Source organism: Leptopilina heterotoma, unplaced genomic scaffold (genome assembly GCF_015476425.1).
Source record: "Leptopilina heterotoma isolate Lh14 unplaced genomic scaffold, ASM1547642v1 Lhet_15, whole genome shotgun sequence".
Lineage (NCBI taxonomy): Eukaryota > Metazoa > Arthropoda > Insecta > Hymenoptera > Figitidae > Leptopilina > Leptopilina heterotoma.
This window is the reverse complement of record NW_025110867.1, coordinates 2,863,033-2,889,892: the sequence shown is the minus strand read 5'-3', so window position 1 is coordinate 2,889,892 and position 26,860 is coordinate 2,863,033. Positions and strand designations below refer to the sequence as shown.

The 26,860-nt window shown below is 30.8% G+C and overlaps 1 protein-coding gene across 4 annotated transcripts in view; it reads left to right on the top strand.

Moving 5' to 3' along the window:
* The window catches only part of LOC122498471 (teneurin-a), a 917,080-nt gene that overhangs the window by 324,105 nt on the left and 566,115 nt on the right, over nt 1–26,860 (top strand). For all 4 annotated transcript variants that reach the window (XM_043606207.1, XM_043606206.1, XM_043606204.1 and 1 more), the window contains exon 3: nt 5,699–5,757. The gene's annotated coding sequence lies outside the window, so the exon portion shown is untranslated. The remainder of the gene's footprint in view (nt 1–5,698; nt 5,758–26,860) is intronic.

Genomic DNA, 26,860 nt, shown 5'->3' with positions numbered 1-26,860 from the left:
AGAAGCAGTAGTGGAAGCAGTGAAAAAATACTGGGGGGGGTGGAAGAGAGAGAGAGAGTAAGCGAGGCAAAGTAGTACGATATTGTTTCATCATAAAGGGAAACCGCTTACCTACGGATAAGAAAACTTTTAAGGAAAGCCTCTCAAACGTTTACTTTGACTTCACATGTGCGCCAAGAAGATTATAGCAAATCGCTCCATGTACCATACCCGCTTCCCCCACCCACCATGAAACCTTCCTCTTCATAAACGCATAGGATTTGCAAAGTAGAAAAACCTTTTCGAAATCGAGCTTTCTCGGCAAAACTAAAAAAAGTAGCGAATAAAAGTGTGTATGACGCTAAAGATATGGATATTATTCAGAAGGGAAAATAAGATTTTCCCAACTACTTGCTTTTTTCTGAAATAAAATAAACGTATCAATATTGTATTACTTTTTAAATTCAATAGGTACTACAAAATTCGAAAAAAAGTTTATAAAAAATAATTACAGAAATCGTTTATCGACAATTACGGACATTATTTCAATTTGTCGAAACTGTAAAGTGAGAGTGAAATTTGTAAACAGAATTAACATCTCTAATAATAATGATAATTTATCTTCAATTTTTGATAATTTTTGTGCTTCTTTTTAAGTCTTGTATTTATGTCATTTTATCGACTTCACTTCGTATTGTTATTCTCAACACACACTTCATGCAACGCGTTATTTGTCATCGTTTTGCACCAGCCAGCTCCGAGAAATAGGATAAAAGTGGATAAAAAAAAAAGAAAAAAGTAGACCGCCATAATTTATCCATAATAATTCAGAATAAAACTTTCGTTCTGGGAACAGTGTGTGGATGGATCTTAAACGTCAGGGATTTGCATCTCATTGAAATTCACAGAGTGCGACTGCTAGCTCTTTCGTTAAATACGATTAAGGAGATCTTTTTCACGAGACCAATGCTATTAAAGAAATCGATCGCTCATAATCCAATATATTTCGTAACAATTTTTTTTTACACTTTTTCTTCCTTTCTTTTTCTCTCTATCCCAAGGATGTTTATTACTTTCACTGAATTATCCACTTAGAAAAAAAGTGAAAAGCTCTTTGGAAAAGATTTTCTCGAAATTCGAATATAATTTCCCTTTGAAATTCCAAAGTACTGACGATAAAATTATTATGAAAATACTCATCGGAATTAGAAAAATAAAAAATCGATGAAATTTTTATGATAGAAGAAAAAGGGAATTAGGAAATATTTAGTAGCGAATGAAAAAACTCGTGACTGTTATTGTGGCAGCAAGTGGAACACTCGACAATAAATTTAGACTTAACAGTCTGCACGCGAATTGTCCGTTAACTTTTTCCGGTTTTAGTTGGAGAAGTTGGAGGAGAATAATTAGATAGGCACTTATCTAAGTGTCTGGTGGTGGTAGTGGCACATGGGTGATCATATAGATAGGTTGGATATCTAGGTAAATGTACCTTAGGAGACACCGGAAGACTCAGCTCTGACTCCTGGGTGTAATTTCGATAATTGCGGGCTAATGCGTTTAGCAGCAGTACTCACATGTATAGTAGAGTGAGAGAGCACTGCGGTCCAAGGGGACGTGAGGCACCTGCAAATTAATTAAGCAAGTGCTGTCCTCATTTGCAGTGCAAGGTAGAAAGGACAGTTCACCTAACCAACTATTTTCTTTTTTTTTTCATTAATCCCTCCCACCTCCCTAACCTTCAACTTAATTCCATTATGCACTTTCCAGGTACCTTCACATCATGACAATTCCAACACTCTACAAATTGAAGATATTCTCTGTAATTTATTATTCGTTGGATATTTTCTGACAAAAGCAAAAAAAAGATCAGAGTTGGTATATTCTCTATCTTGACTTTTATTTTGTGTTCGAACTTATTTATTTTAAATTGATTAGATGAAAAATAAAAGCGCAATACGGAGGCGCACAATGGATCAGAATGCAAAAAATCTGGTCAAAACCCAAAACTAATTTAATTTACAGGTTTTAACTATTGAATCGAGTACATCATCTATACGATAAGGAATAATTCACCTCGTGTTTATCACTTTTAATATACTTCTACACTTTGACACTCTTGACATATAAACGCGGGGGGTCGACTCTTTAACTTTTCCACTTCCAAATTCCCACCCTCACTTCCACTTCCCAATCCCTTTTTCCACATCCTACTCTCACTTCCTCTTTCCATTATCACTTCCGATGTTCAGTATCACTTTCCACTTCCTACTTTCACTTTCCACTCTCACTTCCTACTTTCCAAACTCACTTCCCACTTCCACTCTCACTTCTCATTCCTACTATCCACATCCTACTTTCACTCTCACTGCCTTTTTCCAGTATAACTTCCCACTCTCACTTTCCACTTCCTACTACCACAACCCACTCTCACTTCTGTTATGTCTCAGAAATGAATCTAAACTTAATCATAATTTACATATATTTAATTTGTCCGACATCGGTGATTCACACCTGATTTATTCACAGAGTCGAACACTCTGATTTCAAGGGACGGGTCTTAAGAAAGAGTAACTGTTTAATTTAAGAAATATTAAAGTTTTATTTGAATCCTTTACAATTGGAATGAGAAAGAAAGAGTAGATCCAAATGTCATGTCTTCAGGGATACTGAAACAAATACGGACTTTGTAGAATCAATCGAGAATTTAGATGGGGACTAATTTTAAAAGTATTAGTTACTTACTTTTTAATATTATTATTAGAGTCGTAGTCCCAACAGGCGATACCCAGTGAGAAATTGCCAATAGACTTTAATCGGTCCAATATCGGTCCAATATTGGTTGCCGTGCTGGGCGCCGATTGACTCCCAATATTGGACCAATATGGGCTGATGCTTGGGATGTAACGGCATCGCCAATCATCGGTTGTCAATATTGGTCCAATATTGGCCGAATATTGGCAACCAAGAGAAAAAAAATTTTTTTTTTTAAATAAATTTTTTTTAATTAAATAATAATAATAAAAAATTAATGTTTATAATTTTTGTTTAATATATTTATTTGTTTAATTATTTATTTTTAATAATTCATGTAAATAATAAATAATTTATTATTTATAAATTATAATTATTTAAAAATGCAGCAGCTATTAGAAAATAGCATTCTGCAAAAAAATTCTATCATTGAAAAATCAATGATAGGCGAGAGAAATCCGCGTCTTTAAATAGATTCGCAGATGATAGACAAGAGATATCCGCGTCATTAAACGGATTCGCAGATATACTCTGGTCTCGCGACGAATCTCTCGATACTTATATACACTGGAGTCGCTGTGTCAGTTGCGAGAACGGTTACAGCGTCCCTCTTGCGGCAGAGATAAGAATTGTCACGTAAACTGCTAAATCGCTTTACCGACCGCCTTATTATACCCGCAGTTTACGTGACAATTCTTATCTCGGCCGAAAGAGGGACGCTGTAACCGTTCTCGCAACTGACACGGTGACTCCAGTGTATATAAGTATCGAGAGATTCGTCGCGAGACCAGAGTATATCTGCGAATCCGTTTAATGACGCGGATATCTCTTGTCTATTATCTGCGAATCTATTTAAAGACGCGGATTTCTCTCGCCTATCATTGATTTTTCAATGATAGAATTTTTTTGCAGAATGCTATTTTCTAATAGCTGCTGCATTTTTAAATTATTATAATTTATAAATAATAAATTATTTATTATTTACATGAATTATTAAAAATAAATAATTAAACAAATAAATATATTAAACAAAAATTATAAACATTAATTTTTTATTATTATTATTTAATTAAAAAAAATTTATTTAAAAAAATTTTTTTCTCTTGGTTGCCAATATTCGGCCAATATTGGACCAATATTGACAACCGATGATTGGCGATGCCGTTACATCCCAAGCATCAGCCCATATTGGTCCAATATTGGGAGCCTTTATTGGACCGATGATCGGTCTCTTGGCTCCCAATATTGGACCGATATTGGACCGGTGAGAAATTTCTCACTGGGTACCTCCTTCAATGTGAAGTCGAAGCAATGACGTTGTCTAGTGGGAAACAGAATATGAAGTAGATTCCTTCGAATTGTTTTCGGGACAGCCAAAGTGGGAGGTCCAGAGTCCAGGTGTCGAATTATTGATTTGATTTTGAAGTCGAAATAATGCAGTGCTTGGCAAATAGAAATGTGCCTTGTATTAGAAATTATCTCCTTGATTAAATTCTTCTTGAATGAGCTTGACTGAGACTTAAAGAATCCACTTGGTACTAGAAGAGATTTTGGACTGACACGAAGAATACGCTTAGGGGTAGTGCATGACTTGTTAACTTGGTCGCGGTGTCTTGTGTAACGAAGAATGCTGGTTTCTGCTTCGAGGGTGACTTCTGGACTGATACGAAGAAGACGCGAAGTGGTGACTTGCTTCTAGTTAAGTTGAAGGCTCTTCCTGGACTAATGAATTCGGCAAGAATTATATAAGAATTCCTTATATACTACCGCATTGACGTCATACCACCCCAAAATTTTATCACTTTGACCCAGAGGTGATAAAATTTTTATTACAAATAAGTGGGGAACCAATAGGAAAAATGACAAGATAAACATGACCATATCAACAGAAGATTATTCACACTTAACATTTCAATGACTGTATGGTTCGGTGACAACAGTCCAACTGTACTGTTCGGTGGCGAAATTTGTACTGACGAATTATTAGGAATGGGTAACTCCTTTTATTCATCTCCTAGCGTGGGTAAAATATGCAAATACTTATTTCTGTAATTACGTGGGTTTAGATCCCGATTCCAATCAGGTGGTTCATTTTCAACTGACGCCTAACAAGAAGAAAATGTGAATTTTTCCTGGTTAAATTAAAATACAAGGAAATGTAAATATACGAAGACAAAATTATAGTTCAGAAATAAATATGAAATATGAAAAGACTTAACAATTTCTATACAATGAGAGTAAATGAATTAAATAACAACCAACCTTTCCAAACATAATACACATTAAATGTGACTTGCAATCGTGCGTTGACAATAATATACGGAAGGAATCTCGTATCTCAGTTGCGGTTCACTGAGTAATTCCCATTTGCTTGATCTTCGATGCCACAGAAGGGTAGGAGGAACAGAATTCAGAGTCTGTTGATTATCCGGTCTGTAAACACGATGCATTGTTATCGATTGGACCAACAATCTGCTCCTGACCCCGCCACTGAATCCTCACCCTTTCATCCCCCCCCTTCGTCCTGCCTCTTCCTCACCCCCCTCCGATATTGACGCAATACAGCCTCGCAGTTGCATAATGAATGGTTGGCTAATGACCCTACGGAGGTTGCGGAAACCGCAGCGCGCGAATGTCGGCGTTAGAGGAGAGATACTCGTGAGGGGGGCTGGGGCAAAAGAGGCAAGGGACGTAGGCAGTCGAAGGGAGTTTCCCCAACCCTGCAGACTGAAGTACTTCCGGCATCAAACATGCACCAGGGTATCCACCATCCGCCAGCCAAATGCGGATACTTAAATGTTTCATTAGTACTATATATATACATACAATATATAGACGACTATTTATCTCCCATTTCATCATTTATTTAAAATGCACATTTTGTTTCATATCCAAATGAATATTTCAAAACAATTTCGTTTCTCTAACATGGTTATAATTTTCTTCTCTTGTTTTTATGTTACAGTGCCGTGGACTTTGTGGATATTGATCAGCAACTTCTGACAACTGCTCTGACTCGTCACTGTAAGTTGAACCATTTTTTCATTCTCTTCATAATTATTTTTGTAATAATTTGGGGACTAACTCTTCTGGGGATAGAAGTCATAATTTTAATCATTCATACACGGAAAAAGTTTTGGGTGACGAGCCGTTCCAAGTAGACCGAATATTTTTAAATGCAATACGACTTTTGTTTGGAGGAGCTTCATTTCTAACTCGGGCGTGCTGAGCGCCCAAGATGCGGCTATTGCAGTCTTAAATATTGGGTGTTTAGCGACACCGACATAGGAACGTAGATTTTCCGAATTGAGATCGTAGCACATCCGAACTAGAGTTCCTCCACTTTCCGACGATTGGTATTGCACGGCACTCAACATTTTTTCAGTGTAGGGTATCACTCATTTGTTGAGAGGGTTAATATGAATGTGGAATTAATTAATTGATGATGTGTAAATCATTAATTGACACCAACAACTGTCAGGATGACTTCTCCTTTTTTGTAGTCGAAAGTGGAAAATCTGTAAGTTCAGGTACTTGGATTAAATCCAAGATTACAATTGCGTCTTAAGAAACATAAAACAATGTTGTCTTTGGTTTTGAAAACTGATAATTTTTACTGCAAAATAACTTTCTCCTTTGTACGTGAATGTAAAAAAATAACAGTTTTAAGAAGAAGAGCTTTTAGTGATTCCATTTTGTTGTGGTGCCTTTTGTTAACGTTTCGCAATACGGGCTCAAAGAGAGAGAGCGAGAATTTGCAAACTGTAACTTTTGAAGACTTTTCGAGCGCAAAAAGTTATTATAAATAACAAAAGAAAAAGTTTCAAACAGTAATAATGAAATTTAAAGCAGCTTTTGTAAAGTTTTGAAATCGGGTTTTTGTCAACCGACACGCTTACGTTGCATTGACCAGTCACGGAGGGTAACAAACGTCGGAACTTATAATTTACTTCGACTCGCAAGAACGTAAGAGGCTTTATACTGTTGAAATGCGTTTTGTGGGCTGCTTAAAACGTTATTTAATGTTGCTATTATTTCCCATGTTTGTTGCGTAACTGCTTACGTTTACACAAAAGCACACTTTGCTGACAGCACTTAAGTCTAAACCAGCGCAAACAACTATCTTCATTCTCTCCCTCATATATTAAAGATTCAATTTGCTAATTTAAAATTTACTCATTGTCATCAACAAAGTCATAATTAATTTTCATCTTCACTTATTAGATTATAAAAAAATGAATAAACAATTAAACAGAAGTAAAAACCAAACAAAATCAAAAAACTTTTTACAATTATAATCCTCAAGTGATAATGAGAATATAATAATTGGAATGATTATTAAATTTTGAAATGAGAATCGTGAATGATTTGTTGAATTATTATTATTATTTGAAATTGCGCTTCACTTTTTGAATATAAATAAATAATTTAAAAAAAAATAGAATGCAAGAGAGTCCTTCGGTTGAAATAATTTTCAAGTTATTCCCGTAACGATTCGCGCGGCTCCGGTCAAACGGAATATTCGTTAAAGCATTTATCGGCGTCATGCATTAGCGCTACACTTTTGGAAGTGAATTATCATATTAACGAGTGTCGACATCAGTGTGACGAGGCACTGACGGGCGGCGTCAAGAATCGTGTTCACGACACGTAATTGCAAAAATTCAATTATAATTTACGCACCGAATACATTAAATTTACCCAATTTACTAGTAAAATTACTATCACATCGTTTCAACCGCTGATAATTTATGTGTGTATTTTATTTCATGATGATGAATTTATCAAGCGATATAAATACACTACGGTATCAAGGAAAATCAGTTTCATGACACAATTAATCAAAATATAATTATTATAAAATATTATAAACGTGGATTTTAATTTTATCTTCTCATTTAAATTTATTTATTTGTTTATACACCCGTCTTAAGCCTACAATCTTGGCTATACAAGTGTTTTTACAACCGTAGAACATTCCTTACAAACATTTCTTAATACTAAATTTTTGCGCCTACAGAGCGACTTGAAAATTAGGAGTACTCGCATTTGCCTGGACCACCCGTCTAATGGGTTTTCTCGCCAGTGGAGAGGGAAACTGTAGAAAACCTCTCCGAGTACAACCGGTTTATCGACAGTCGAATTCTAATGGTGTGTACCGGACAATAATCGACGGTGCACATCATTCTACTTCGACGTCAAACCTCCCGCTCAGATTATCTCACGTGCCGGAAAAATCCCAGGCTAATGGGCGCGAACCAAGTACCCTTGGTCCTAAGCGTCCGCCGAGCCAGGCATTTATCCGACCGATCCAATCTGTCGGTTCTCATTTAAATTTATAAATTGCTATATTTTTTTATTATTTTATAAATATTGTATTTTTATAAGAGAAATATTCGAAGAACACCTTCAACTCCTGCAAGAAATATAAAAGTAGTTATGAACAAGAAAATTGTAATTACTCTACCAGCGTTAAAATAAAAAAATTTTACTACCCTCTAATAATAGTAATTGACTAAAAAAATTTCTATTTCCACCACATAAAAACCCCTCCATTCGCTCATTTACCATTTGACATTAAATCCAGCCCTAATATAATGGAAGATCCGCAAATAACAATAGTCCAATCAAATCTTGAGGAATGGATCGCAAACACATTCCTGGAAGATTGTTAGTAATCAAGAACATAGAGAGAGTATCGTTAAACCTGGTCTCATAGTGAATTTGACATTATTCTCAAATGAAGTCTATACCTTCAAGCCAGAAGGGTTTAACGTTGCATAGTTAAGAGCAAGCCCGCCTCTTTCTCTCCTTCACCTCTTCTAAGTTGTATATATCGCGACAGCGCATTCTGTTTGTGAGGGGAAACCATCTTTCCAACCAGCCACTGACGCGATGAGTCTCTCGGATTTACCGACCATTTGCCAAATGAAGATGAAACTGCCTTGCAGATTAGTGAGCTGCACGATAGAGAGATGCTACTATAGACAGTAGGAGAACCTGTGAAACGCATACTTGTCAACGTTAGGGTTGCGTTTAATATATTCCCGTATGTTGCGCTGTCGCAGGATTGTATCTCATTAACCCGCAGCTTCACCTCTATGGCAAATATAATATGCTCTATGACGGCATTGAATTAATTCCGTTTATTATCAAAGCTAATTGACGGAAAATCAAAGGCATTAATATATTGATCATTGAGACAAATTGAACGGTTTGGAAAAAAGGTTTTATATTAGAGAAGGAAATGAAAGAGCTGAAGAGTCATATTTTGAGTGACAATTTATTGAGTCTTAGCGATGATTTCTCACTGGACACCCATGCAGAAAAAAAAGAAATTAAAATTGAAAATAATACTGAAAGCATTGATAGTAATAAAATAATTATTAATCAATTAAGTGGAATAGAATTTCAAGAAGATAATCCTGGGGTAATTAATGAAATTATAAATACAAATACCTATGATGACACACAATTTGATATAACTGTTGAATGAAGTAATTATAAGATAAATATTCGAAGAACACCTTCAACTCCTGCAAGAAGTATTTACTATACTCCATTATATAAAAGTATTAATTATGAGGGGAAAATATTTTTCAGATGGTAAAAAAATTTTTAAAAATAAGCGCACAAAAGAAGACGATTTTTCGTTTTTTAATTTCGCGGAAGAGTATGCTAATTTGTTCAATCAGAAGAAAACTGGTCTCGGTCACATTTTCTTTCGCGAACATGTCTTTTTTAGAGGAGTAGCTAAAGCCAAGAAGTGTTTTAACGATCGTGTGGGGGGTTTGTTATCGAGGGTAATGTTTTGACCCTCCTGAACGCTTGTGTCTCTTGACGGGTTGCACTCGGTGAACTCGCAATGAATATGCAAGAGTCTTTTCACGAAGCATAACCTAGCTAAAGAGAGGAAGAGCAAGAGAGAGCGAGAGAGGCCGTTGCACGATATCTATGTTTCATGCATTCAGATGTCCTTCTTATGTGCCAAGCGAGACTTGCCCCCAAGTGGAACTTGAACGATATCGTGTCGCGTTACCTTCGTTAGATGTCGTTTATAAAACCCTGGTTCGCATTTCGCCAGGAAATCCCAGACTCACGACGTGCCATGCAAGTTACACTAACAACGAATTCTCCCTACACGAAGTAAGCCATCGAAAATTGTCTTTGAATCATCATGAGATTTCTAATTGTCGGGAAAATTGAGATACTTTTACAGTGGGAATTTATAATTAGGAGAATTAAAATGTTGTCTTAAAAACAGATAACCGAATGGAGACAAAAATTTTATGATTATGTTTTTACATATTACCTTGAGTGTTAAAATTAGCATATAACTTGGGGGTTATTAGGGTCGCGGATAACGAATCTGAAGTTTTATTTTTAAAATTAAAAATGTCGAATCCAACATGGCTGACAAACTTTAAGAAACTAGCTTACTTTGTCCATAAGCCAAAGCCTCGCTTTCCTAAAAACATTAAAAACAATTTTAATGGAATTTAGAAAGATATAATTGGAAAATGTTCCAGTAAAATTCAACATGGGGGAAAAATGTATAAAATTAATCTTTTATTTCAATCTTTAAAAACTCTGACTAAAAGGAAGGAAGAAGGATTTTCTTGTCACAAGAGAAAATTGCTGTGCAGGTGCTACCGATCACTCTCATCCAATGGAGATTACGCATCCTGATCACGGATAGAATGTCAATTAAACGACGCGGCCTATTAACCGTGACCGAAACCTCGACAAAGGCTAGGCGAGATTTTGCGCGGCGTTGGTTCATCACGCGATAATTTATATGGTAATTTTAGGGACGTAATAAGTTCCCCTTGGTAAACTCTGGCTTTGCCGCCTATACACACGATCACCTTCCTCCTCTCTCTCTCTCTCTCTCCATCTCTCTTCCTCGTTTCCCCGAAACGCTTCCCTCACGCGATGCAAGTGAGTATAGAAGCGAGACGACGTGCTGAAAACCCGTGCACACATCATTATCAAAACCGTGGTCATCGATTCATTGGTTCACACTCACCAAAGAGAATTTCCGCCTAAAAGAGGACCTTGTTTGCTCTGATGATCGATGATCCATCCCACCGAAAGTAAAAACCTTTTATTTTACAAAAGACTCTTCATCATTCACTCTTTCAATTCTAAAACACAAACTAAAAATAAATATAATGAATTAAATTTATCTTCGTCAAAAATATTATTGTTAAATCAAAATAAAAAAATCCCACATAACCTCGTACCACGTGGTACGGACCATGAGGTATCTGATAATTGGCACATTTTCCACTTCCCTCGATAAACGAAAAAAAGTACGCCTGGACGCTACCGAACAAAGAGCGTCACTGCAATTCAAAACGAAAACCCAGCTTGTGAAAGCCAAAGAACCGTTCTCGACTCTTTCTGGAAGTCGATTCTGTAACTTTTCCACTTCCCATTACCTCTCTCACTTTCCACTTTACACTCTCACTTTCTTCTGCTCACATTCACTTCCCACCTTCCGCTTTACACACTCACGTTTCACTTTCATCTGCCCACCATTCACATCCAAACTTCACTTCCCACTTTCACTTTATATTTTTCACTTTCACTTCCTATTTTCTACTTTCCACTCCCACATTCACTTTACACTTTCCACTAGCGCTCCCAACCATCCACTTCCCACTTTCACTTTATATTTTTCACTATCACTTCCCATTTTCCACTCCCACATTCACTTCACACTTTCCACTATCGCTCACAACCATCCACTAACACATCCACTTCCAACTCCTTCTTTTTACTCTCACTTCCAATTTCCACTCTCACATTCACTTCTCACCTACCTCTTTACACTATCAATTTCCTCTTTCACTTTCCTTTACCCACCTTCGACTTCCCAATTTCACTTCCCATTGTCCACTTTCCACTATGATTTTCTATTTTCCCCTTTCCACTCCCACATTAACTTCCCACTTTCCATTACCACTTCCTACCTTCCACTTTCGACTAACACATTCACTTTCCACCTTCCACTCTTAATTGCACTTTCACTTCCCTTTTCCCACCTTCCACTTTCTATTACTACTTTCAATTTCCACTAGCACGTCCCACCTTCAACTCTTACTTTCCACTTTCGCTTCTCACTTTTCTTTCCTAATGGTAGCAAAGTGGAATGTTAATGTTTAAGTGAGAGTGGGAAGTGGAAAGTGACAGTAGTGTGGAAGGTGGAAGTGGGAAGGTGGGAAGTGAATGTGATAGTCGAAAGTGTAAGGTAAGAAATGGTTGTGGTAAGTGGTAAGTGATAGTGGAAAGTAGAATATGGGAAGTGATGTTGGAAACTGTAAGGTGGGCAATGGAAAGCGATAGTGTAAAGTGGTAGATGAGAATTGAATGTGGGAGTGGAAATTGGAAGTGAGGGTAAAAACAGGGAGTGTAAAGTGAATGTGAGTGGAAAGTGGAAGGTAGGACGTGAATGTGAGAAAAGTGCAGTGGATGTGGAAAGTGATAGTGTAAGGTCAAAGGTGGGAGTAAGTTAGGAAAGGAAGAGTGGAAAGTTAAAGGTGGGAAGTGAATGTGTTAGTGGAGAGTGTAAGATAGAAACTGGTAGTAGAAGTTAGGAAGTTAATTTTGGAGTGAAAAAGAAGGAAAATGGGAAGTGAGATTGTAAAGTGGAAGGTGGGAAGTGAATGTGGGAAAAGGAAAGTGATAGTGTAAAGTGAAAGGTTGGAAGTGAATGTGGAAGTGAGAGTGATAAGTGGAAGGTAGGAAGTGCATATGTTAGTTGAAAGTGGAAGGTGGGAAGTTAATGTGGGAGTCTAAAGAGGAGAATGGTAGGTGAGAGTGTAAAGAGGAAGGTGGGAATTGAATTTGGGAAAAGGAAAGTGATAGTGTAAAGTGAAAGGTAGGAAGTGAATGTGGGAGTGGAAAGTGGAAGTGATAGTAAAAAGTGGAAAGTGAGAGTGGAAAGTAGAAGGTGGGAAGTGAATGTGTTAGTCGAAAGAGGAAGGTAGGAAGTGGTAGTGGAAAGTGGGAATTTAATGTGGGAGTGGAAGGGGGAAAATAGGAAATGATAGTGGAAAGTGGAAAATGGGAAGTGAAATTGGGAAGTCGAAGGTGGGTAAAGGAAAGTGAAAAAGGAAATTGATAGTGTAAAGTGGTAGGTGTGAAGTGAATGTAAGAGTGGAAATTGGAAGTGAGAGTAAAAAGGAGTGGGAAGTGGATGTGTTAGTGGAAGGTTGGGAGCGATAGTGGAAAGTGTGAAGTGAATGTGGGTGTGGAAAGTGGAAAATGGGAAGTGATAGTGAAAAATATAAAGTGAAAGTGGGAAGTGAAGTTGGAAAGTGAATGGTTGTGAGCGGTAGCGGAAAGTGTGAAGTGAATGTGGGAGTGGAAAATGGGAAGTGAAGTTGGGAAGTGGATGGTAGGCAGATGAAAGTGAAACGTGAGAGTGTAAAGAGTAAGGTGGGAAGTGAATTTGGGAAAGTGATAGTGTAAAGTGAAAGGTAGGAAGTGAATGTGGGAGTGGAAAGTGGAATATGGAAGGTGGGAAATGAGAGTTGTAAGTGGAAATTGGAAGTGGAAGATGGGAACTGAATGTAGAAAGTGAAAGTGGGAAGTGAAAAAGTTACAGAACCGACCCCCTGTGGGTTACTTATTTATACCAAGATCCGTTAATTTGTAATATTTCGTCCACCATTTTGGATCCGCCATTTTGAAATTTGAAAACTATGTTCAGATTTGTAATCAGTGACTCAAAAATCCCCCAATGGAGAAATATGAAAAGATTTAAAGCCTAGTCGTTATTTCGTACCTATTTATCGAGAATATTATTACAGTTGATAGAAATCTAAAAGTAAAGTAAAGAAAATTTTCTTAATGATAATTTATTATGTTTTTACAATAAAATTATGGTATTAAAATTAATTGCGATGAAAGTGGGAAAAGTTAAATGAAATTATACAGATTGTGCTGTTATTATCGTCAAAAGTAAAACTAGAAGCAAAGAGGGAAGATATTTAATCTTAATTGAATGGCTAATCACCTTCGTTAAAGATAAGCTTGATTCTGGGCTTTTCGTTAACTATGGCGTTGAAGGGCATTGGCAAGTCTCATAACGATTTAAGATAAGAACTTTACTCGATTTTTCAAATAATAAAAAAATTATATTCCTCCTTGTTAAAATTTCATAAAAGATAAAGTTTCCTATACTAATAATTGTCGCTATACTTATAATTGAATTTTGTAATTCTTTTAATGTATTAGGAGAAATTTGTGGATTAGAATTTTTTTTTTCATTGAAGGAGAGTAGGTGTATTTACTCATCACTACTATAATCGTTCATTGTCTATATCAGAACGTGGAAATTCACTTTGTATCCAATTAAATGGCTTTCCTCGTCCCTTTAACTTGAGTCTCTTGTTTGCGAGCCGGAGGCAAAAGCAATATCCTATCGCGATGACACCATCGACCGACACTTCTGCAGAGGACAAGGATAACGAGACAACAGATAACTTTGGGAATAATTTTCCATGACTTTATCTTCAAGTTTCAACCAACTTGCTGCGCTCGATTTTCAAGAGTGGATGCATTATCTTGAATCTAAGATTTATCTTGCGAGGCTAAATAATTCTATTGTTATTAAATAGTATACGAATTTCATTTGCATTTAACTTTTCAGAACTAAATCTAAAAGTTATTTATTTATATAACAGAAAATGGTGAAATTTTGTTTGTTATCTACAGTCGGTAAATAGTTTCAAGAATTGTCACCAGAAGCGCTAGCAGAAATAAATTTTAAAAAATTAATAATCTTCAATATTTTTACCATACAAGTAAAAAAAATATTTTATTTAACAAGATAAATATTATGCACCTGGGATAAGAATTTATTACATACTATAGCAACAATTTCGCGCGGTTAACTTCTCACTCACTTTAAAAAAAAAAAATTAGCAATTTTAAAAGTAATAGAATTTAAAAATGTTTAATTCAAATTTTTTTTATGAAAATAAAATAAAAATTAAAATACAGTTTTAATATTATTATAACTATAATAATCATATATCCTGAGATATGGAATTCGCACAATTTCAATTATTCTTAATACAATTTTTATAGAATTCCTCAAAAAAATGTAATTATTCTTACAAATTTGATTAAAATTCGTCAACAGAATTCAATTATTTAAAAATTTGTTGATATAATTCTTTATAAGAATTAAATTTGAAGAAACATTTAATTATTTAATAAATTATTTACTCTTCTATTTAAATAATTGAATTCCCATAAAATTTTCTAATAAAAATTGAATTAAAAATGAATTTAAGTTAAAATTTTAGATAATTGAATATTAAAAGCATTATAGGATGAATTTTTAAAAATAATTGAATTTTCAAAAGGTGTCAAATTTAAATCTTTAAAAATCTGAATTATTCATACATTTAACTAACAATTCTGTAGAATTAATCTTTTTGAAAAAATCCAATTGAATTTTTTTGAAATTATTTGATAATTTTACTTTTTAATATATTATTTAATTGAAGAACTTCCCAATAATTAAAATTTCACATATTTAATTGCACTAAAATGCATTTAAAAATTCTCAAAAGAACTTTTTCAAAAATTATTAAAAATAGATGATTTATAGGAGAATTTTAGTTAAAAATCGAATTTGAAATTATTGAAAATGTTATTTTCTATGCAAAAATAATATTAATTATTTATTTAGAAAAGAATTTTTGAAAATCTTAATTCCGATGGAAAAATAATGATTATTTATTTTAAAAAAAGTTATTGATGTTTTTGAATAATTTTACAATTAAAGAAATTCGTTAATAAATGTAACAGAATATTTTTTTAAATAAAATTTTTTTCTTTATTTTCTAAAAAATCAAAAATTTTCAATTTCATTTCCAATTATAATTTGAAATTGATAAATAGAATTTATAAACATTTTTTTCAGTTTATTTTAAAAAAACCTTAAATTTTATTAAAGTAATAGCAACAATTCCCACGCGGCTAAATTCTTACTGCCTTTTTTTTTAAATAAAATTAGCAATTCTAAAAATAATAGAATTTAAAAATTTCTAAATTTAAATTTTTGTTGAAAACACTAAAAAAAATTCAATTTTGGAGAAATTACAAATAATTGCAGAAATTTAATTATTTAAAAAAAAAATAAAATTCTTCTTATAAAATTCAACTATGTTTAAAATTTGAAAAAAATTCTCGTAAAAATCTCAATTATCTTTGTAAATAACAAAATTCTTCTCCAAAGTTCAATTATTTTCATAAATTTCAAAAAAAATCTTGTCCCAATTTCAATTATTTTCAATATTTACAATTTTAATAAAATTTCCCAAAAAGAATTCAATTATTTAAACAAAATTTCAATAAAATTGTTTGCAAACATTTAATTATTTTCATAAATAATACAAATTTCACAAGAATTCAATTTTTTTTCATAAACAATAAAATTTTTTTGGAATACAATTATTTTCATAAAAAATTATTTAAAATTCTAGAAAATAATAATTGAATTAAAATGATGAAAATAATTTTGATGAATTTACAGTAACAATATTCTTATAATATAATATTATGAATTTTATTACTTGCTCATCTTTAATTATTATAAAACATGAAGATATTGATCACTCCGAGTCTTCGACTCGGAGCAATCAATATCTTCATGTTTTATAGCAATACTTTTATAAGTTGTTTAATTTAAAAAAGGTTTGAATTTGAAATTTTTGAATGTCTTCATTCTTGTGGAACATCCTGTTCCAAGAATAAGATTAAAAATAGAAATTGTGCAAATATTTTTCTTCTTTTTCTAAAACAAAATAATAAATTTGTTAAAAAAATTGTGATTCATAAATAAAAATAATACAAAATAAACAAATTTTCTATTTCTTAATCACAGTTGTTTAACAATTTACTAATTTTGTTTAGAAATAAAGAACAAAAATCTGCATAATTTCAATTTGACAAAACATAATATTTAACAAAATTTTAGTATTATAATGAAAAGAAGTGAAAATAATTCTAATGATTTCTATTTGTCATTACAATTTTGAATTAATTATAAAATAAAAATAATTATAACATAATAATATAATATACAATCTATCTAAAGATAACAAAAAACAAAAGTATGAACAAAAGACAACTTCAGATTGTGAGGGACAGAAAAAGTGAATGAATGAAAGAATGAAAGAACATTTAAATTATTATAGTTAATTGTAATTCATAAATAGAAATGATGCAAAAAATATATCATAAAAATTAAGAATTTTCTACAAAATTATTAAGAAACGGGAATATGAATTGTTTTTTCCCCTAAGGAAAAGAATGGGTTTGTGAACACAATATTGTTATTGAGAAATAAAAATTAAGCATAAAATGGGTATATTTCCTATTTCTTAATCATAATTTTTTTAACAATTAACAATTTTTCTAATATTCTTTATTAAATAAAAAGGAGAAAAATTTGCATAATTTAGATCAGTCAAACGAAATTGGTTTTTAAAAAAGGATAAAATAAACAAAATTTATTTGTTAATCATTATTTTTTTAAATTTTTTTAATTTTACATTTTGTTGAAAAAATAAAATTTAATTCTTAAACATAGTTTTCATTTATCTATATGAATGTTCCTCTAATAATTAAAAGTAGAATAATAATCGTACATTTACGTATAATATTACACATAAAAATAATAAGAATGTAACAATACGAATGGTCAGAGAATCTCAAAGTGGATTATAAAATATATAATAGAAGAAAAAAAAAGTGCGCGCAATAGAATTTTATAAAAGAAAATAAAAAGAAAAACCATTTGACTCTAGGAAAATCTTTTGTTTGACTACAAAATGATGGAATTTCCAAGATCGTAAAGTGACTCTCTAAAATGTAAGAAGCGGAAGTAACATTGACGTTACACTTTGCGAATACTTTGGGACATTAAAGTTTCATCGTATATATATTACACGTTGTAGAAACTCCTTCATTTCGCGTGTGACATTCGTCCTTTTAATAGAACGTTTTTACAGTGGTTATAAACATAAAGCAAACCATCTAGCCGGTCATGCGGAGACTTCTTGCCACTATAATTCACAAGATCTGACATTAAGGGCTGATAATACATATGATGGTCTGTATATACAATATTAAACGCTCTCTCTCTCTCTCTCTGCTTCTCTCTCTTGGCGATATCAAAAAAACTGACACAAACTCGTCAATTACATTTTCATTTTTTTTTCTTAACCTCATGCGTTTGATACTTTTATACCGCGTAGAAAACTGACGAGACGTCATAAAAAAAGAGAGAGAGAGAGAAGAGAAAAAATGTTTAAAGCTTCATCGCCATTGACAGGCATCTTAGCTCGAATTTAATCTAGTTTATTACCACTCTTGGGCACGAAATTACGATCGTATAATGTAAGTTATCGACGCGCACTTTTAATCAAAGCTCCAACTCCGACAATGCCAATGCAATATTGGAAAAGCTGTTGTGAATACAGACTTAGAACGGATAATAAAAAAAAAAAGTATCTAGCGCTATTTTTCCCCCGTAAGTCGGCTAAGCTTTTTCAATAGGCAAGATGCGATACAGTAGTGAAAAATTTAATAAATAAAAAAAATTTATAAAGATCCAGAAAAAATGGAATATTAATAATAATAAAAAGAAAAAAGGAACGAACAACGTCTCCTTTGTTCCCTTTGGAATGTAATTATTGTATTTCATAAAAAGCAGAAGGCATATGTAGGGAGGGATTTGGGATCGTCTCGATGGTCCATTATTGGCGCGCAAAGTCGAAAATGAAAGTCGAAGGGGAAAAAAAAAAGTTGCTCATGTCGGCGATACTATGGTCGCACGTGTATATTATTGCCAAAAAGTTGTGATCTTCCAAAACCTTCTGGTGTACTGGACTTTTGAAACGGAAAACTTTTCCTATATAAGTATCAAGCTTCGGTTTGCGAGAAGATTAAATGCTGCGCTCGTGACATTTTGGCCAATGTTTTATTATTATCATCGGAAAAAGTATTTTCAGTGCGTTAGCTTGAATGACCTGAATGTACAGGTCAAAAAATAGGTCACATTTGACCTTAACTTTGGCGTAATGTAACGGTTCCTAGGAGGGGGACCGTTAGCCTGAATGACCTTGAAGAACTTTCTAAATCAGCGGCGGCAAATTGATTTTATATTATCCCTTTAAAGTCCAAGTTTTTTTTCTATTCAAAATCAAATTCGTAATCAGCGACACCAAAAACCCCTAAATACCAAGTTTCATGAAAATCCATCAAATTTTAAACTTTCGGTCTATCATATTGGATTCGTCATTTGGAATTTTCAAAATCTGACATCATATTCATAATCAGCGAACTCGAAAACCCCTATATGCCAATTTTCATGAAAAAACATTAAATTTTTAAATTTTGGTCCGCCATATTGGATCCGCCATTTTGAATTTTGGAAATCTGACATCAGATTCGTAATCAACGACCTCAAAAACCCCTAGAAACCAATTTTCATGAAAATCCATCAAATTTTCAATTTCGGTCCGCCATATTGGATCCGCCATTTTGAATTTTAAAAATCTGACAACAGATTCGTAATCAGCGATCCCGAAAACTCGTAGGTATCATTTTGCAATTAAATATATTAACTCTACTTGAAGATAGGATTTTTATTTCTTTATGGTACAGAGTATGTACCGCTAGACGTTAAAGGGATGTAGGAATAAATAATTAGGTATTATATACGTATATAATTTAAAAAATGAAAAATTCAGTAACTCTAATCAGTCAGAATGGTAAAATATTACAAATTGCAATTTTTAAATAGAGAAAATAGAGAAAAATTAAATACTTAATAAAATCTATCTATAAAAAATATCAGACTTCTATTAGCGTAATTCTTGAAATATTAAAATTTTTATCTTTAAACATGTCTGTCAGTTTTTTCGAGAGCAGCCATATAAGAATATTAAATTAAATATTTTTCTGAATTTCTCTAATTATTTTTCTCTTAATGAAAAATCTATAATTTTTATAATATTTCTGAAACCAATTTCACTAACTGACAACTTCTTGAAAAAAATATCGTATATTATGTTAACCATGTTAATTTTAATGGAGGTAAAATTATGTTTACAATAATTGCAAAAGTGCATAAAAAATGAACTATTAATTTTTAGAAAAAAGAGATAATGCATCATTTTTTTCAAATGAAATATAAATAAATAAAAATTGTACCGAAATTAATTAAATAAATGTTTTTAACTGATCTAAGCTTTTCTGAATTTTTGAAACTTTTAATTTTAATATAATAAAAAATAATATAACAAAGACAAAAGTAAAGACAAAAGTTTTTAATCTGATTACGAATCTGAACTTAGTTTTTCAAAATTCAAAATGGTGGATACAATATGGCGGACAAAATTATAAGAAATGACGGATTTCGGAATAAATTGGTATCAAGGGGTTTTTGAGGTTGCTCATTACGAATCTGGGGGTCGATTGTGTAATTTTATTTTGACTTTCATTTTCACTTTCATTTTTGCTTTCACTTTGAGTTTTTTATTTTTACTTTTACTTTCACTTTGATAGATTTTTATTTTCATTTTCACTTTTTCTTTGACAGAATTTCATTTTTATTTTCATTTTTACTTAACAGAATTATTATGTCACTTTCACTTTCATTTTTACTTTGACAAACTTTCATTTTTATTTTCATTTTTACTTGACAGAATTATTACTTCACTTTCACTTTTACTTTCACTTTAACAGATTTATATTTTCACTTTCTATCAAACTGAAAGTGAAAATAAAAATCTATCTAGATGAAAGTGGAAATAAAAGAAAGAAAATCTATCAAAATGAAAGTGAAAATAAAATTCTATCGAAGTATAAATGAAAATGAAAGGTAACAAATGTATCAAAGTAAAAGTAGAAATGAAAATAAACATAAAATTCCATCAAAGTGAAAGTAGAAATGAAAGTAAAAATAAAATTCTATCAGAGTAAAAATAAAAATAAAAATAAAAGGAAAAAAATTATCAAAGTGAAAATGAAAATAAAAGGAAAAAAAATATCAAAGTGAAAGTAAAAATAAAATTCTATCAAAATAAAAATGAAAATGAAAGTAATAATCTATCAAAGTGAAAGTGAAAATGAAAGTAAGAATGAAAGTGAGAATGCAAGTGAAAGTAGAAATTAAATAACGTAATCGACCCCCCGAAAGTTAGTTTTTTAAAATTCAAAATGAAGGATCCAATATGGCGAACGAATTTATAAAAATTGATCCAATTGGCCTGAAATGTGTTACTTCGGAATTTTCAGAGTTGCTACAAAAAATAATTCAAATACAATTTTTCATCATCGACTCTGAGGTGTTTATCAAATTCAATATTTATAACAGACTAACAAATTAATATAATTATATTTTAACAGTTGAAGCGACATTGGCTATAAATTTAAATTATTATAAATTATATTTATTATATTATTATTATATTATTTTATATTATAGAAAGAATATTGTACTTCTTCAAAATTATTTTCATCATTTCAATTTAATTATATCATTTTCAAGAATTTTTAACTAAAATTCTTCTAACTAAAGTTCTTTTACAATTTTCAAATCTATTTGTTTACAATATTCAATTTTACAAAATTTCAATTATTCGTAAATTCTTCAATTAAATATATATTAAAAAATAAAAACTTTAAATAATATAAAAAAATTCAATTAACATTTTTCAAAAAAATTAATTTCAAAATTCAATTATTTATAAAAATTCAAGCTATATTGCTTTTAATATTTAATTATTATCTAAAATTTTAACTGAAATTCATTTTTTAATTCTCATAAAGAATTTTACCAACAAATTTTTAAATTGATGTCGAATTTTTATCAAATTTGTAAGAATAATTACATTTTTCGAAGAATTCAATTAAAATTGTATTAATTTGATGAGTTTTATTATTTATGTAAATAATTGAATTCTCGCCAAGAATTTCATTAAAAATTTTGAAAATAATTGATTTCTTTTGAGGGATTTAATCAAAATTGTATTATTGAAAATAATTGAATTGTTGCGAAGAAATTTATAAAAAATTTGTAAATAATTGAATTCCTATGAAATGTTTATTATTTTATGAAAATAATTAAATTTTTTTAAATAATCAGATTTCTTTGGAAAAATTTTTGTTAAAATAGGATAAGTGCACTAGTTTCTGCGGCATTTCAGCCAAGATATCTTTTGCATATTATAAAAGAATATATTTATAGCAAAGGAATTAAATTTATAATTTATTAAACTAATTATTTGTATTCTTAAGACATTTTTGCAAAAATTAATAGCCTATAAAATTCTAGAATTTGATTAAATTTAAATAATTAAAAAGAGTATCAAAAGCGTCTAATCCTGCGCACTGTGTCAATTGCTGCGCGTCAGTTTCTGCGGCCAACATAACATGCATTTAGATGTCATTTTGCCCGCAGCAACTGAAGCCCATGTATTTCACATAAATGTTTTAGTTTCTGCGGTAAGCAGAATTAAAAGTTGAATAATTAAACTAATTATATTTTAAATGTATTATATTTTTAGACAATTGTATCAAATATTGTTCAAAATAATTTTTCCAACGTTTTTTAAACATTAATATTTTTTTTAAGTGATAAATAATTACACATTTAACGAACGTGCAGAAATTGAAGCACCCGCAGCAATTGACGCACTTACCCTAGTAGATATTAAAAAACATTGATATGAGAAACATTTTTGAAAATAATTGAAATTTTGTCAAGAATTTTATTAAAATTTTTGAAAATATAATAGAATTTCGGAGAAAAATTTTATTATAATTATAAAGATAATTGAAACTTTGACGAAAATTTAAAAAAAAATTTGAATATAATTGAATTTCTGAGAAGAATTTTATTACTTTTGAAAGTAATTGAATTTCTTTAACCATTTGTAATTTCTCTAAAATTCCTCAAATTATATAGTACAATTTACAAACTTTTCGTTCTTTTTCAATCAAATTACAGACTTTACGGACCTTTTTTCAAAAAAGTGATTTTTACGGACTTGAAGTAAATTTACGAACCTTAACGGGATTTACAGACATAGTTCGAGCCCAGAATGATGTACAAATTGACTTATTTTACAAAACGAATTTTTTTAATGCCATTACTTCTGCTTTTCTTTTGATCTTTCAAAATTTTAAGTGGTCAATCTTTTTCTATTTGATTATATGCACAGAAAAAAGTGAGTGTTATTTTAACACTGAATTCGGTGTTAAAAGTGTCTGCATCAAACTTTAGCTCGGAAGTGTTATTTTAACACCGAAAATAAGGTAAATTTTCTATTATAGAAAATTTATCCTCACTAAAATTACCCTACCAAAATTTACCCGCATCAAAAACAACACTCGCTTTTCTCTGTGTGTCTGTGGTTTATATTATTTATCAAAATAGAATTTCCCTGACATTTCCCGGTTTTCAGGCGTTGTAGACACTCTGTCAGTCCACAATTGATTCAATAATTAAAACATATTTAAATTAAAAAAATTTTGTTTTGGGTTTTTTGCATTCTGGCCCATCGTGACACAGTAAAATGTTCATTGAAATAAGTTAAGAATCAAGGAAGATTCTAAAAATCGAATCAAAACTAATCAATTAATTCCCAAAGGCACTAGACGCTTCACTTTTGATAAATGAAATAATTTAATCCAACTAGCGGGACATCTATCAGATGTCCTCATTAGTCAGTAATGTCATTTACCACTTCTAGACAATTGTGTCAATCATTAGAAGTTAATCTTTTTCATGACCATCTAGACCCATTATTTCGACACTCGAATGCAATTCGATGAGCCTCTCAAAGTTTACCCCCTTGTATACATATGAACGAGAGGAAAAAAAAGTTAAAGGGCTGACAAAACAAAACACCCTAAAAGTACACTTCATGCAGAGGATGCGCGACCTGTTAGCCCCTATTGAAACAAGTGAGAAAAGTGGCTGTGAGAGGTTCCTTATATTGCGCATGACACACCATTTACACTCCCTTCCTTTTCTCTCTCTCATCTTCTCTTTTATATAGCATCGTCATTTCTCGATCTTGACACGCTTCTTTTATTTCAAAATAACTGACTTATATACCATTTTCCCCGGGTCGAAAATAAATTGAAAAAGACATTTCTAAAATACTAGAGATCTCTTTTCATATATTGAAAATTTGATTAAACGTTGAATATACATATATACTCCATGAGTAAAGGCAGCGTCACTTTCACTCTGAAAACAAGTGAGAAAGAAAATTATTGTTGCTTTGAGAATGAAGTAAAATAGAAAAAAAGCAATACACACAATTGTGTATTGTCGAATCAATTCTACTTTAGTTCCATTCAATTAAATCATTGCACAATATTTACCTCCCTGAGTTCCCCAACCAATTATGGTTTGATCGTCGAGAACTTGAAGAGTAAACTTGAAAGAATTTGTTTTCTTTAATTGAATGGAGGTCGCTCTCTTGTTTGATTTTGCTTTCGAATTTCTTTTTTCCCTTCTACTTTTTATCTTATTTGGTCTTTAGATTCCGTTTTTTTTTAAAGATAGCTTAAAAAAAAGTTTTCTTCAAGAAAAATTGCTTGCTTTCAATTAAAAATATTAATTTCAATATTTAAATTGACGCGGTTATATGTATATTATGAAAAAAAAAAATCAAAATAAATTGATAAAAAAATTTTCAATATGTGACAAATATGGATGTAAGACATTGAAGGATTGATCGTTGACGTATTGAAATGAATTAAAGATAAATGTTCACTATCATAATAAGTACCATCGCGTCTCCACTCGTGGCGCTATTCAAACATCAATCAGTCATCTCTATCTCGATGAGTATATGGCGACTCAAAGCAAGGTTGTCACCATGGGAATTATAGAAGAGGCATCCAAGCTCTCAATTATCCGTTGCCAAAGCCACTCGAAATCTTGGATCTAATACTTGAGGGGGGAAAATAAGGGCGAGTTGACGAAATGACAATTGACCTATTAAGAGGATAAATTAAATTGTAATCGAAATATTATTCAACTGTATTTTAATTATTTGTTGCAATAACAAGGCACTAATGGGGTTAAATGACGAAAGGGTGTTTCGAGTACTTCCAATCAATACTAACCATTTTTTTTTATTGTTTATACACAAACTCTTTTGCGCAGTACTGTCGACACTTTGGGGTGTTCGAGGTCGTAATTTAAAAAAAATATATATTCACCTCTAAAACTGCTGTTACGTTCGAATATATCATAATTTTGATAGTTAACAATAAATTATTATTAACTTGATATTTGAATCCAGACAAAAGTCTAATAGCTCGGAAAACTTTTCATTTTAATTCGATAGGTTAAATTGTCTTAAAATGTGTTTGAATAAATATTGTTTAATATAATTGTGAAAGAAAAGAAACTAACGAAAAGGAAATTGAAATATATAGCCTACGGGCTTTATAAAATAAGGTTAGTAACTATATATTATCCAGGCTTCACAGTCTGTCCCTTATTTCCCTAAAAGTCCCCATTTTTTAATTTTGGTCCCTAAACGTACCCTATTTTGAAAATTTCCCCTATTTTTGTCTTTTATCTTTTAATGATGAATTCACACAAAATTTAGCTTCGTAAACTATGTAACTAACACTAATTCTAATACAAAACCTTCAAAAAAATTTTCTATTTCTGACAAGAATGAATTTTTTAATATTATTTAATTATTACAAAAGTTTTAATGCAATTATCTTCATAAATAACAAAATTCTCCACAGAAATTCAATAATTTTTAGGAATTTTCATAAAAATTCTTTACAAAACTCAATTCTTTTCATAAGTTACAATATTCATCGCAAGAATTCAATTATTATTTTAAAAAGTAATGAAATTCTTCGAAGAAATTCAATTATTTTTAAAAATTTTAACGATTATCTCGTCAAGAATTCAATTATCTTTAGAAATAGCAAAATTTTTCGCCAAAAAGTCAATTATTTTTAAAAATTTATAAAAATCTTTGCAACATTTCAATTATTTTCAAAGTTTTTTGCAATTTAGTAATTTTCAATACTTACTATGTTCATAGAATTTATCAACATATTTAATTATATAAAAAAATTGTTGAAACAATTCCACGAAAATATTCAATTATCTTCATAAATAATAAAATTTCATTTACGAATTCAATTAATTTTATCGCTGAATTTCAAATATTTTTAATACAATTTTAAATAAATTCCTTGAAAAATGCAATTATTATTAAAAAATTTTATTAAAACTTAAGGAAAGTATTCAATTTTAAGAAACATTCAATTATTCAATAAAACAATAAAATTCGTTGCAATAATTCAAATATTTTCATAAATAACATTTAATTCATCGCAGAAAATCAATTATTTTACAAAAAATTTCAAGTAATTTTGCAAAAGAATTCAATTAGCTTGATAAACAACAAAATCGCATAAATTCTTCCCATAAAATCAATTATTCTAAGGAATTTTATAATAAAATTCCTTTCCAAAATTCAATTATTTTGATAAATATCAAAAATTAATCACAGGAATTCAATTCTTTTGAAAAATAATAGAATACTTTGCAAAAATTAATTTATTTTTAAAATTTTTCAAAAATTCTCGTCAAGAATTAAATTATCTTTATAAATAGATAGGAAAATTATTCTCAAGAATTAAATTATTGTCAAAATTTTTTTAAAATTCTTCTCAAGAAGTCAATTATTTTCAAAAATTTTAATAAAATTCTTCTTATGAATTAAATTGTTTTTAAAAATTATTATTTAAATTCTTCTCAAGAATTCAATTATTTTTATAAAATTTAATAAAATTCTTCAAAAAGTTTTCAATTATTTTCAAAAATTGTTATAAAATTCTTTAATATAATAAATTTCATTAAAATTTTAATTAAGTTCCTCAAAAGAAATTAAATATTTTAAAAACTTGTTTATATAATTCTTCGTAAAAATTAAATTTTAAGAAACATTTAATATTATTTATTTTTGCATTTAAATAATTCATTTCTCGTAGAATTAAATTATTATTTTTCGTACTTTTAACTCACAATTATGTAGAA